Source organism: Triticum urartu, chromosome 1A (genome assembly GCF_056163025.1).
Source record: "Triticum urartu cultivar PI428250 chromosome 1A, HENAU_Tu73, whole genome shotgun sequence".
NCBI lineage: Eukaryota > Viridiplantae > Streptophyta > Magnoliopsida > Poales > Poaceae > Triticum > Triticum urartu.
In genome coordinates, this window is record NC_141873.1 from 455,104,063 (window position 1) to 455,119,369 (window position 15,307).

Below are 15,307 nucleotides of genomic sequence, written 5' to 3' on the forward strand. Positions count from 1 at the left end.
ACCTTGGGATCCGAGTGTATTCATTACTTGAGCACTATATGCCTAGCTTAATGGTTTTAAAGAAAGCGCTGCCAGGGAGACCACCCGGAAGTTTTAGAGAGTCGTTTATTTCCATTGAGTGCTTTCATATAGTTTAAAAACAACAAAAATAAAGAGGGGAACCCAAAACTTTTTCAAAAAGGAAAGTGAAAGTGAGAAAGACAAGCATTGTTGAAGTGGGAGAGCTCCTTGAACTTTGTTTATGCTCACGACAACTTTGTGAATCTTAATTACAGAAACTTTTCAACAAAATAATTATCCCCTTGTACAATTCCATTGTATTATAAAAATAATGTGCCAAGGTTTGCCTTTAGGATGTTTACAATGCTTGTTGGTTTGTGCGGTGCAGGACAGAAACTTTGGCTGTAGTGCGTGAATTTTAATTCTTTTACTGGAACGTCAAATGGTTCTAATTCTTTTTGCCCTGTCTTGCTGTACAAATTGTTTATTTTTCCTAATTTTGGCAGAATTTTTCAAGTACCAGAAGTATGGTGAATGTTCAGATTGCTACAGACTGTTCTGTTTTAGACAGATACTCTTTTTGATGCATAGTTTGCTTGTTTTGATGAAACTATCAATTTATATCAGTGGATTAAGCCATGAAAAACTTATACTACAGTAGACACAATGCAAGAACAAAATATGAATTGGTTTGCAACAGTACTTAGAGTGGTGATTTGCTTTATTATACTAACGGATCTTACCGAGTTTTCTGTTGAAGTTTTGTGTGGATGAAGTGTTTGATTGAGAAGGTTTCAATGTGAGAAGAAGGAAGAGAGGAAAGAGCTCAAGCTTGGGGATGCCCGAGGCACCCCAAGTAAATATTCAAGGAGACTCAAGCGTCTAAGCTTGGGGATGCTGGGGAGGCATCCCCTCTTTCTTCAACAAATATCGGTATGTTTTCAGATTCGTTTCGTTCATGCGATATGTGCAAGTCTTGGAGCGTCTTTTGCAATTAGGTTTTTATTTTTCTTTTATGCACCATGCTGGTATGAGATGGTCCTTGGTTGATTTATAGAATTCTCATTACACTTCACTTATATCTTTTGAGCATGGCTTTATAGAATGCTTCATGTGCTTCACTTATATCATTTGAAGTTTGGATTGCCTTTTTCTCTTTACATATACAACCGCCATTTGTAGAATGCTCTTTTGCTTCACTTATATTTGTTAGAGTTTGGGCATATCTTTTGTAGAAAGAATTAAACTCTCTTGCTTCACTTATATCTATTTAGATTACGGTTGTGGAATGAGATTACGGTTGTCACTCGTTTTCCGTTGCAAAGGATACTCCGAAACCCCGAGGCAACTGGCAGAATAGTGGAATGGGCTTTGGAGTTATCCAGCTTTGGTTTGAAGTTTGAGATCACTTCAACCATTCAGAGCAGGGCACTGGCAGAGTTTATTGCAGAATGGACGTCAACCCCTGATGAGGAAGTAACAGAGACAGCTCTCCCCGGCAAGGAATCACCCCAAGAATGGATTATATATTTTGATGGTGCTTTTTTCCTACAAGGTGCAGGGGTTGGCGTGCTTCTTGTTGCCCCCTCCGGGGAGCACTTGAAGTATGTCGTCCAAATGCACTTTGCCCAGGAAGAAGCCACCAACAATACAGCTGAGTATGAAGGGCTCTTTGCCCGGCTCAGGATTGCGGCGGAATTGGGAATTAAGAAGCCGATCATTCGAGGTGATTCACAGCTTGTGGTGAGACAAGTCAACAAGGATTATCAAAGTCCATTGATGAAAGCATACGTCGAGGAAGTGAGGAGATTGGAGGAGCACTTTGATGGGTTGCAAACAGAGCACGTACCCCGTGCGGAAAACAGCATAGCTGATCACCTGTCAAAGTGTGCTGCGTAGAAGCTTCCTATGGAACCAGGAACTTTTGTTCTCCATCTCTCTCAACCCTTCGTATCACCAGCCACAATGGCCTGGAAAAGGAGAAAGTTGGACTATGGTAAGCCTCTCCCGGCAGAGACTCTGTCAGAAACAACTCCTCACAGCCTGCCGGACCACCCCCTCCAGCCGGGCCTATGGACCCTGCGAACGAGGTTGGTGCTCCCACAGCCGAGGAGGTGCCGCATATCCTCGTTGCCGAGCCTCAGGTTCCAACTTGGGCAAGGCACATTGTCCACTTCCTCCAAACCGGAGAACTCCCTGGCAATGATGATGAAGCTAAAAGAGTAGCCCGGAGGGCCAGTATGTATCAGTTTGTCGATGACACTCTGTACAGAAGGAGGCCCAGCGGTGTGAAATTGAAGTGTGTTTGCCGGGAGGATGGAAAGGAACTGTTGGCTGAGATTCACATAGGAATGTGCGGCTCACAAATTGGATCAAGGGCATTAGTTGGGAAAGCATTCCGGCAAGGATTCTATTGGCCCACAGCCCTCCAAGATGCAGTTGAGCTCATCATGAAATGTGAAGCCTGTCAGTTCCATTCCAACAGAATACACCTGCCTGCCCAAGCCCTTCAGACAATCCCTCTATCATGGCCATTTTCGGTATGGGGGCTCGATCGATATCCTCGGCCCCTTCCCCCGAGCAATGGGGGCTTTGAATTCTTGTTCTTCACTCACCATGTCATTACCTTGTGGCATGCCACATGTTGGTGAAGTGGAAGATATTAACGTGTCCAAGTAATTGGAGGCGGAAGCAATAGAGAGTTCTTCATGATTTAAAAAGGTGGAGAACTCCTCCATTAACTCCCCGAAAATAATATTGTATTCATCAAGATTGGACCCACCATATATATCTTCAATTTTGGTCCAAGCCTCATGAGCCAACGAACAAGACGAGATTGACTTGAACACCTCGAAGGTTATAGCTTGGTGAATGACACTTAAAGCTTCACACTCAACATGCATATCATCAAGTGGCGGAGATTGTCCATCCTTTAGATTTGAATTCCCTACAACCACAATCCGCAAAGCATTTGGACCCATGGCCTGAAAGTGGCAAAGCATGCGTAATCTCCACATAATGTAATTTGTGCCATTAAAACAAAATGTGTCATCATGCACTAGTTCACTAGTCAACATCGTTACTCTCTAGGTGGTTAAGCCTAATAAGGAGAGACCTAGCTCTAATACCAATTGAAAGGACCACGATGTCGCCTAGAGGGGGGTGAATAGGCATTTTAAAATCTTTTATGGATTTGGCTATATCCTAATGCGGAAATAAACTAAGCGGATACTTTTAAAGCACAAATCCTAAATATACTAGGCTCACTAAGTGCACCAACAACTTAGCATAAACAAGATGAGACTAACGAGGATATGAGTAAGCACAAGTAAGTCACACAAACTTACTCAATGTATATCACGAGATATGGAAATGAATAATACACACAACCACCAGTAAGCAATACAAGCTTACACAAATTGTATCACAATATATGGAATTGAATGATACAAGCAAACTCAAGTAAGTTACACAAATTTACTTGAGCAATATCACAATATATGGAAGTGTATGACACAAGTTAGTAATTCACACTAATCACAAAGTATATCAACAGTAGAAAGTATGAATTGCGGAATATGAAGTGTAGGCCTAAATAATCTCTACAAGGAAATGGCCAACACAATATAATGAACCACCACAATATAATGAGGACAATAAGATATAGTGAATGCACGGTCAAATGACCAAAGTAAACCACAAGTAAGGAGTTAGGGTTAGGGATAATCAAAGTCACGGAGACGAGGATGTATCCCGATGTTCACTTCCTTGGAGGGAAGCTAGTCACCGTTAGAGAGGTGGATGTTACCACGAAGGCTCACCCTATTCTCCTTGAGATATCACCACGAAGGTGATTCCCAACCACTAGTGGTAGACCTTGAGGCGGCCTCCAAACCTTCACAAACTTTCTGGGGGACAAATCACAAGTTGATTCCTCACCGGAGCACTCCTACCGCCTAGGAGTCTCCCACCTCCAAGAGTAACAAGATAAAGGGGGAAATGCTCAAGACTTGCTCAAATCACAAATTGCTTTGGTCAAAAGAGAGAGGAGGAGTGGGTGTATGCTTGGATGAAATCTCTCTCAGGAACTCTCACAAATCTCTTCGGGGTCTAGCACGAGAAGGCTCAAATCCGTCTCTCTCAAATCCCACCAAAAGCAACTAATGATATGGAGGGATGGGAGAGGAGAGGAACAATGGAGGAGGTCAACAAATGAACCCTAGATCCATGGGATAGTTTCCCCCCCCCCCCAAATGGATTGGAGTTTTGAGGCTTGGGGGAGGAGGATAGAGCTCAAAAGAATGGGGAAATCTCAGATCCAAAAGCCCTGACTCGATGGGGAAGAAGGGTGCCTTATATAGTGCCCCATCAAATCTGCCCGTTACGCACAGAAAAACGCAGCCCGGAACTTCTGGGCAAGCCCGGAACTTCCGGGCCAGCTATTGGACACATATGTGCAAACTTTCTGGTTAGCCCGGAACTTGGTCCGGAATCTGTCCGGAACTTCTGGCCCCCGGAACTTCCGGGAGGCCCGAAACTTCCGGGCTCCCTTTGGACCAGATATGTGCAAACTCTCTAGTTAACTCGGAACTTTCCCCGGAACTTGCCCGGAACTTCCGGCCCCCAGAACTTCCGGGCGGCCCGAAACTTCCGTCCCCGCAGAAAACAGCCAGCATACCGAAAGTAAAACATGCATAACTTTTTCATACGAACTCCGATTTTGATGATCTTGGGCTCGTTTTGAAGCTATGGAAAAACCCCAGGTCCTCGCATAGAGAACCATCCAAGATCAATCAAAATGGAGGATGCCAAATATGCAAAGGTGTTATCATATATTTGGGAAACCTATTTGGCTTTGGATTTTGTTTGGTATATATGATAGGAGTGGAATTGTGTAGAGAAGATGTTGACTTGAGCAAATCCATCACAAACCCCTTTGATCCCCTCTTAATAGTGCGGGATCCCTATAACTCAAGAATCATAAAAGAGCTACATTGCATAGCTATCGAGAATCCATTCTTGAGTGTATATGTTTCTTTGGTGGTCATCACTCCACAACACTAACGTCAAAGGAACTAATACCTTTGACACGAGCCGTTCACTTGAGATTGATGTTGATGTTTATTCTTGGCTAAAGATGAAGGCAAGACATTGGTGAAGTCTTCAAGTCTCTCCCCATACACAATGTGGGAAGCTTTTCTTTGTATTCATCTTCACTTGTCCATCATGTGATCATCCACAAGCTTCAAGCATGTAATCCTTTGGGATGGTTATCTTGAACTTGCCCTTAACAACCATGATCACCAACACTTGATGTCATCCTCTCATAGACACTTGAAATCTCTCTCTCGATCGAGCCCATGAGAATCACCTAACCCTCAAATATATAGACAACACATAGTATGGGTTAGTACACAGAGTGCAATTGATAATTTCTTATCATACCACAAGATCCTATGTGGTGCATCGTTTGCGCTCATGTGTTGACCATTTAGAGTTCGATCTTTGAGATTCATCTTGGTCAACCTATATCTCTACTCCATGTTTAATCTTGATGTCTTGAAGGGTATATTGAATTCTTCACTTGAATAGCTTGCTTGAATACTTGATCAATCATGACACAACACATGAGTTCATTGTGCTCATATCTTTGAGCCACTCCTAGAATTCATCATTCAAATCATCCTTTTAAGATCTTGATCCATTATGGCTCAAACCATAGCTCTAAGCATGGCAACCCTTAAGATACTCCAATGAACTTCATTTTGATCATCTCAATGTAATTGTTGCTTCAAAGGAGTTGTCTTCCGTTATTCTTCAATCATTTTCCAATGGGACTAACCTTAAATGTATATCTCAATGCAAACATTAGTCCATAAGGATTGTCATTAATTACCAAAACCACACATGGGGACTACATGTACTTTCAATCTCCCCCATTTTGGTAATTGATGACAATCTCAACAAGAGGGTTTATATAATGAATTTTTACACAAGCACGCAATTTTTTCGAGGATAAATTGTATACTTGCGGTGATTTTGATAGCATCAATTATCACAAAGAAACTTGATGTTTATCAAAACTGGTTATACTAACATCAAAACACTACACAAGCATTTGATGTTAGTAAGACCGCAATATATAGAGCAAGCTCCCCCACAATATATGCATGTGTGAATGAACTTTGAATTTCATTGCATATATTGGTTGATATAAACTAGTTGGAGTTTTCTATATATATTCATTCATGCAACAAGCATATATAACTAGGGTGGATAGGCATGAATGACAACAAGAACTTCAAAAGATATTTATCTTAAACCCTCTAAACTTCTCCCCCATTGGCAACAAATGCCAAAATGGAAGACAAAACATCTAGAAGACCAAAATAATATGAGTTCCTCCTTGATGTGTGCATATCACAAAATGTGAGTGAACGCAAATGCACATATTCAATAATGAACAATTTGAGGAGCTCAGAATCTATAGAATGCAACCAGATATGAGGATATGAAAACAGGCATTAGACATGCGAGGAAAACAGTCAAAATACATGAGTGCGCAAGATTATATGCCAAACATACAAGCACTAATGACACAACCTCTTACTGAAGCCACCATAAGAATAAGAAGAAACAAACAAAGTGGCCGGCAAGGAATAAATGATATCAAGGAAAGATATGAACTTTCTCATGTAAAAAAAATTCTGAGTGGCCAATCATAATCAAGATATGTATCCACAAAGAAACTTTGCATACACAAAATAGACGCAATTGATAAGAACATGATATACACAAGTGAATACATTATTATACAACTGAAACCTAGTCATAATAGCAAGGCACATGGCACAAAGCACATGGCACAAATTGATCTCATTTGCATAACACAAAGTGAAGCAAGCAATCAAAAGATCCGACGAGCCAAAAGGATAAAAGAATATTATGATTTGGGCAAAGGAGTGTTCTAAGGAAAATAGAGAAGCTCCCCATGATTTGTGCACTATTTAGAATTTTTTTTGTATTTGGATACAAGTGCACAAATTAGGATCATCATTCCCCCAAAATCAATCGGAACACAAAACAATTGCAAGCAAGCATAGATAAGAAAAGAAGCCTCGCATTTGCAACAAACATATGGTTGAGCAACATGTAAATGAGGCAACCTAATAATAGGCACAACCAAAATGATGTGTGTGAGTCACGTCAATGCACTTGAGAAGACTAATGTAAGGATGAGAATTAAGCATCAACATAGTCCTGAGTAAATGAGATACAAGGTGCAAGACATGTCCTTCCCATACACATGAAGTTAAGCAGGACACACACACATCAAGCAAATGGGTTCACAAGCTCACTAATATGCAAATTTAAAAATCAAAGCTTGTGACAACCCATGATGAAGATAGGAAGTAATAGGCTTGTCAAGACAAGCACGAGGACAATAGTCTTCACCAAACATGAGTGCACTAAGATGCAAAGAGGTAAGACACGCACTCATACAACAGATGCTTCCATGGAGCCACCAAAGATATAAAAAGAGAATGAAACGGTGGACATGAAAGAATAGGGATATCAACTAGAGATGTAACTTCTCTCATGTGTATAAGATTCTAGGTAGATGATTTCCACAAAGAAGGATGTACACATGAAATAGTTACTAAAGGAAAGAATAAGATATCCAAACGGGAGTCATAAAATATACCAATGAGATCTTTGCTTGAAGGCATAGCACATGGCTTAATATAATCTTATTGTATATTAATGAACTCCAAACACACAACCATCAAAGACATCACAACTAGCAACAAGAGATCATTGTTGGGATGCTTTGAGAAAGGAAACAAGTATCATAGGAACGAGTCAAGAAATTCATGCCATGATGCAACCTACACAAGGTTGACCCCCATTTCTATATATATGCATGAAGTAAATACTTGTTACCGAGATAGCATTGGTATGAAGTCGTAGATCAATAAAATGTCCAAGCTTGGCTCTAATTTCCTCGTAGTGCCACCACCTTCATGAATAAGCCAAGCACCCAATGCTTCTCAAATGTACCTAAAACATTTTAAGTACAATATGGTCCCCAAACTTATTAGGTCCGAAGTAGTTAGCATAACTACAACACATAGGGTAAAACCACTTAAGTATGTGCATATCGATATGAATTTGAATTTCATGCACATCTTAGCTATTAAGAATTTGATGGGATTACCATATATATATATATATATATATTGGATCAAATAAAGCAAACAAGGCATGCGAATTTACACATAGTAAATATGCATGCACAAGCCAACCAAAATCCAGGGAGATACAAATTGGACAAATGAACACATAACCGTTAATACTTCCAATAACATCACTCGGCATTCATGTTGTCCAAAATGAATCAAAGTGACAAATCAACATATGATAGCACACAAGGCTCAACATATGAACCAAGGAAAACCAATGAGCATATAAGATATGCATTGCATACATACTCATAGGAATATCTCACTCAAGTAGATATAGCACGCTATAAGCAATGAGATAACAAACTCCCATAACTCCATACAAATCATTTAGATGAACTCGAACAAAATGGTATTTCGAGTTATCATTCGGTGTAGAAATCAAATAAGTACATGATCATCTATACTAACACAATCATAACATGAGAGTTTTAGAAATAAACACAATGCTTGGATAGCAACTTATTAACATTCCAATTAGAAAGATCATCATGCAAAGCAACAACTAGAATAGCTTTAATCAAATGATTTTCCAAATATTATTTTTAAGATAACCATGGGCAAAACCACACGAGAATGCCATATGTAAACAAGGCATTGCATGCCACAGAGATATAAGATAATCTCAAATATAAATTCTAAGTGGCTTCCCTCAATTGTTCATATTAACAAGGATTGTGATATGCACAAAGCATATCACTCCCCCATAATGTGATGATCCATGCATTATACATAAGAGGCATATGAAATCCAGCCAAAGATAATCAATGGATGAGAATTTGAGTTTCGAATGAACTTGACATACCACATAGTGACTAGATAATTAATCTTGCACTATAAATACTAGGTGGTATCCCATATAGATATATATACATTTTAGGTTTGTGATGTGCGTAGAGCATAACACTCTCCCATAATGTGATAATCCATTAATATCTCAAAAAACAAGGAAGATTCAACTAATGAAGCAATAAAAGCTCGAGACTACACACACAAATATATGACATGCATTGCAACCTACACATGCTAGATAACACAAATCAAGCATATTAGGAGACACAACATATAAAAACACATGCTAGGTACAAAACCTAAACATGCATGGGGCTAGTAACTTTCAATGTAGATAATACAAATACAAGTTACCGCCACGAGGAGCATTGGAATGACAAATATGATGATAATTCACTTGACTTGGTTTGAACCATAATGAATGGTGAGAATAATGTTTCTTCATGAACAAGCCACGTCTCCAATGCCCTCCACACACCTATTGATCAAGTTTGAGCTCGATGGTCCCCAACCACGTTGGGTCCTAAGAAGTTAGTAACAATAGGCTTGGCAACCAAAATGGTCTTATCCACTTTCAAACCACTTTGGGCACCAACATACTTGGCAAACATATTACCATCAACATCCTTCCTAAGTGAATAATTATCATGGATAATTGGAGGCTTAGACACATTACCGTTGGGACATGATGAAGATATGTGTCCCTTCTCATGGCAAATATAGCAACATGTGCTCCCCTTTCTCTTCTTCTTTACTTTCTCAACTTGGAGAACATTATCTTGGTTAAGCATGAGGAGAGGCCTTTCATTACCTTGAGATTGAACTTGAGGCCACTTTCCTTTATGCTTCACACTTGAAGCCTTATTCTTCAATGGACAAGATCTCACATGGTGTCCAACATTCTTGCACTTGAAGCAAATAATGTTGGTCGGATTCTTGACATGATCTTGTCCCTTCTTCTTGTTCTTGGACTTCATCTTGTTGGAGATGAAATCAAGTCCTATTTTGTCTTGAGGGTCCTTTTGCACACTCATGATATTATCACAACATTTTTCCAAGTCTTTCTTCAAACTAGTGACTTGGGCCTTGAGCTCTTTATTTTCCTCTACAAGGTTAGTATTAACAAAAGAACTAGATGAAATAGAAGATTCATTGTTAGAGCAACAAGGCATGGTGAGCAATTCATCACAAGATGTATCAATATCATGTAGAGAGGAATTGCAAGGACTAGCACATGGCAATAAGGTATTTCGAGTAGAAGGTGTGATAATATCCACATGAGACTCATACGATTTTACCTTGGTGACCATAGCCTCATGAGCAAACTTTAGCCCATCATGAGAGATTAGAAGATCCTCATGAGTGCCCGAGAGATTTTCGTGACTTTCTTCCATTTTCCCATAATTGCTAGTTAGCAAATCAAGTTGAGTCCTAAGCTCAACATTTTATTTTAATATCGATGCTTCACACAAGATAGAGTTAGTAGCACAAGCATCATTATCAATATGAGATGAGCATGTAGAAACTAGAGACTCCGCATGAGTAGCTTGAAGTTCCCCATGAGACTTAGAAAGTTTGGTGAGCTCTCCTTTGACATTCTTGTAGCCAAGGTCAAGGTGCTCAAAATCCTCTTTAAATTTACAATGAGTAACTTCAATCTCTTCTTTTAAAGACCTCAAATCACTAAGACATTGATGAGCCTTAGCAAGTTCATGTTCAAGTTGTTCACTTTTTGCTTGCTCGTTAAGAAATGAGTCATTACGTTTTTTAAAGCAAGCAAGAACATCTTGGAACCTTTTATAAGTGTTATTTTTAGCTCTAGGAAGAGTTTTCCCAATCTCATATAGATTTTGAGTCAAGTCATCATCATCATCCTCATTACAACTATCATCATTATCACTAAGAGAAGATGATACCTCGTCATTACCTCTTGCCATTAGGCACATGTGAACAAAGGGGGTTGATGATGATTCTTTTGGAGAAGAGGGTTCTTCATCAATCAAGCATGTCTCATCTTTCTTGATTTCCTCTACATGGTTAGTCATAGGACAACTAGAGGAAACCAAAGCATTTCTATCATGGCAACATGGGAGATCAAGCATATCATCACACGATATTTCTTCACTCACCATGTCATTACCTTGTGGCATGCCACATGTTGGTGAAGTGGAAGATATTAACGTGTCCAAGTAATTGGAGGTGGAAGCAATAGAGAGTTCTTCATGATTTAAAAAGGTGGAGAACTCCTCCATTAACTCCCCGAAAATAATATTGTCTTCATCAAGATTGGACCCACCATATATATCTTCAATTTTGGTCCAAGCCTCATGAGCCAACGAGCAAGACAAGATTGACTTGAACACCTCGAAGGTTATAGCTTGGTGAATGACACTTAAAGCTTCACACTCAAGATGCATATCATCAAGTGATGAAGATTGTCCATCCTTTAGATTTGAATTCCCTACAACCACAATCCGCAAAGCATTTGGACCCATGGCCTGAAAGTGACAAAGCATGCGTAATCTCCACATAATGTAATTTGTGCCATTAAAACAAAATGTGTCATCGTGCACTAGTTCACTAGTCGACATCGTTACTCTCTAGGTGGTTAAGCCTAATAAGGAGAGACCTAGCTCTGATACCAATTGAAAGGACCACGATGTCGCCTAGAGGGGGTGAATAGGCGTTTTAAAATCTTTTATGGATTTGGCTATATCCTAATGCGGAAATAAACTAAGCGGATACTTTTAAAGCACAAATCCTAAATATACTAGGCTCACTAAGTGCACCAACAACTTAACATAAACAAGATGAGACTAACGAGGATATGAGTAAGCACAAGTAAGTCACACAAACTTACTCAATGTATATCACGAGATATGGAAATGAATAATACACACAACCACCAGTAAGCAATACAAGCTTACACAAATTGTATCACAATATATGGAATTGAATGATACAAGCAAACTCAAGTAAGTTACACAAATTTACTTGAGCAATATCACAATATATGGAAGTGTATGACACAAGTTAGTAATTCACACTAATCACAAAGTATATCAACAGTAGCAAGTATGAATTGCGGAATATGAAGTGTAGGCCTAAATAATCTCTACAAGGAAATGGCCAACACAATATAATGAACCACCACAATATAATGAGGACAATAAGATATAGTGAATGCACGGTCAAATGACCAAAGTAAACCACAAGTAAGGAGTTAGGGTTAGGGATAATCAAAGTCACGGAGACGAGGATGTATCCCGATGTTCACTTCCTTGGAGGGAAGCTAGTCACCGTTAGAGAGGTGGATGTTACCACGAAGGCTCACCCTATTCTCCTTGAGATATCACCACGAAGGTGATTCCCAACCACTAGTGGTAGACCTTGAGGCGGCCTCCAAACCTTCACAAACTTTCCGGGGGACAAATCACAAGTTGATTCCTCACCGGAGCACTCCTACCGCCTAGGAGTCTCCCACCTCCAAGAGTAACAAGATAAAGGGGGAAATGCTCAAGACTTGCTCAAATCACAAATTGCTTTGGTCAAAAGAGAGAGGAGGAGTGGGTGTATGCTTGGATGAAATCTCTCTCAGGAACTCTCACAAATCTCTTCGGGGTCTAGCACGAGAAGGCTCAAATCCGTCTCTCTCAAATCCCACCAAAAGCAACTAATGATATGGAGGGATGGGAGAGGAGAGGAACAATGGAGGAGGTCAACAAATGAACCCTAGATCCATGGGATAGTTTCCCCCCCCCCCCCCAAATGGATTGGAGTTTTGAGGCTTGGGGGAGGAGGATAGAGCTCAAAAGAATGGGGAAATCTCAGATCCAAAAGCCCTGACTCGATGGGGAAGAAGGGTGCCTTATATAGTGCCCCATCAAATCTGCCCGTTACGCACAGAAAAACGCAGCCCGGAACTTCTGGGCAAGCCCGGAACTTCCGGGCCAGCTATTGGACACATATGTGCAAACTTTCTGGTTAGCCCGGAACTTGGTCCGGAATCTGTCCGGAACTTCTGGCCCCCGGAACTTCCGGGAGGCCCGAAACTTCCGGGCTCCCTTTGGACCAGATATGTGCAAACTCTCTAGTTAACTCGGAACTTTCCCCGGAACTTGCCCGGAACTTCCGGCCCCCAGAACTTCCGGGCGGCCCGAAACTTCCGTCCCCGCAGAAAACAGCCAGCATACCGAAAGTAAAACATGCATAACTTTTTCATACGAACTCCGATTTTGATGATCTTGGGCTCGTTTTGAAGCTATGGAAAAACCCCAGGTCCTCGCATAGAGAACCATCCAAGATCAATCAAAATGGAGGATGCCAAATATGCAAAGGTGTTATCATATATTTGGGAAACCTATTTGGCTTTGGATTTTGTTTGGTATATATGATAGGAGTGGAATTGTGTAGAGAAGATGTTGACTTGAGCAAATCCATCACAAACCCCTTTGATCCCCTCTTAATAGTGCGGGATCCCTATAACTCAAGAATCATAAAAGAGCTACATTGCATAGCTATCGAGAATCCATTCTTGAGTGTATATGTTTCTTTGGTGGTCATCACTCCACAACACTAACGTCAAAGGAACTAATACCTTTGACACGAGCCGTTCACTTGAGATTGATGTTGATGTTTATTCTTGGCTAAAGATGAAGGCAAGACATTGGTGAAGTCTTCAAGTCTCTCCCCATACACAATGTGGGAAGCTTTTCTTTGTATTCATCTTCACTTGTCCATCATGTGATCATCCACAAGCTTCAAGCATGTAATCCTTTGGGATGGTTATCTTGAACTTGCCCTTAACAACCATGATCACCAACACTTGATGTCATCCTCTCATAGACACTTGAAATCTCTCTCTCGATCGAGCCCATGAGAATCACCTAACCCTCAAATATATAGACAACACATAGTATGGGTTAGTACACAGAGTGCAATTGATAATTTCTTATCATACCACAAGATCCTATGTGGTGCATCGTTTGCGCTCATGTATTGACCATTTAGAGTTCGATCTTTGAGCTTCATCTTGGTCAACCTATATCGCTACTCCATGTTTAATCTTGATGTCTTGAAGGGTATATTGAATTCTTCACTTGAATAGCTTGCTTGAATACTTGATCAATCATGACACAACACATGAGTCCATTATGATCATATCTTTGAGCCACTCCTAGAATTCATCATTCAAATCATCCTTTTAAGATCTTGATCCATTATGGCTCAAACCATAGCTCTAAGCATGGCAACCCTTAAGATACTCCAATGAACTTCATTTTGATCATCTCAATGTAATTGTTGCTTCAAAGGAGTTGTCTTCCGTTATTCTTCAATCATTTTCCAATGGGACTAACCTTCAAATGTATATCTCAATGCAAACATTAGTCCATAAGGATTATCATTAATTACCAAAACCACACATGGGGACTACATGTACTTTCAGTTGTCGACAAGGTTCATATTTTTCATTCATATGCTAACACAAGTACAAGCATTACAGAACACAGGGATGGACTCGAGAGATTACATTATTTGAATTAAAATTTGGCAATTGCCTACAGGTTTAAGATTGAAAAAGGATAAGTACTTCGTAAACTCCTCTCCTTGTCCCTCTTATCTAGGTATTGCGGTGGGAAGAGTAGAGGACGAGCACATCGCCGGCACAACGCCACCCCGATCCTTGTCGGGAGCTGGCAAGCCCAGCCCGACAAGGTCGGGAGTGGCGAGGCTGCGAAGGAGTAAGACGTGTGGAGCACCTCGACAGCCCCCTGGTCACCACCTCCAGCACCGGAAGAGGGGCTCCAGCACAGGCACCGGCAGAGGAAGACGCCGGCGCCCAGCCAGAAGACCCCACGGGGAAACCGGAAACTGGCCCGAAATCAAGACTAATGAAGCAGCAAAGGGGAGCTCAAGGGGCTAACCCCTTCGGCGATCCTACCTGTGCACTTATTAGGCTCTCGGGGCAGGCCCGGTGGCTTCTGTCAGTGCAACAAACCCTGGGTCTGTTGACCAACTATGCACAGGCACAAGATTAAGATTGAAGCACCAGCTTAAGTCAAAGATTGAAGAGCCAAGAGATTTGAAGAACCAACATGTAGCTCAGAAGGACCAAGATTGAGCCTAAGGAGCAGGATATCGGCAAGTGAACGGCCTCCCTTGCCGGGCAGGCGAGCCCGGCAAGGGGCAAGGCCACCACCAGAAGCAAGCAGCCGAGGCTCCCCTGCAGAGCCTACCGGGGCTCGTGGGGGCAGAACAGCCCCACCAACCAC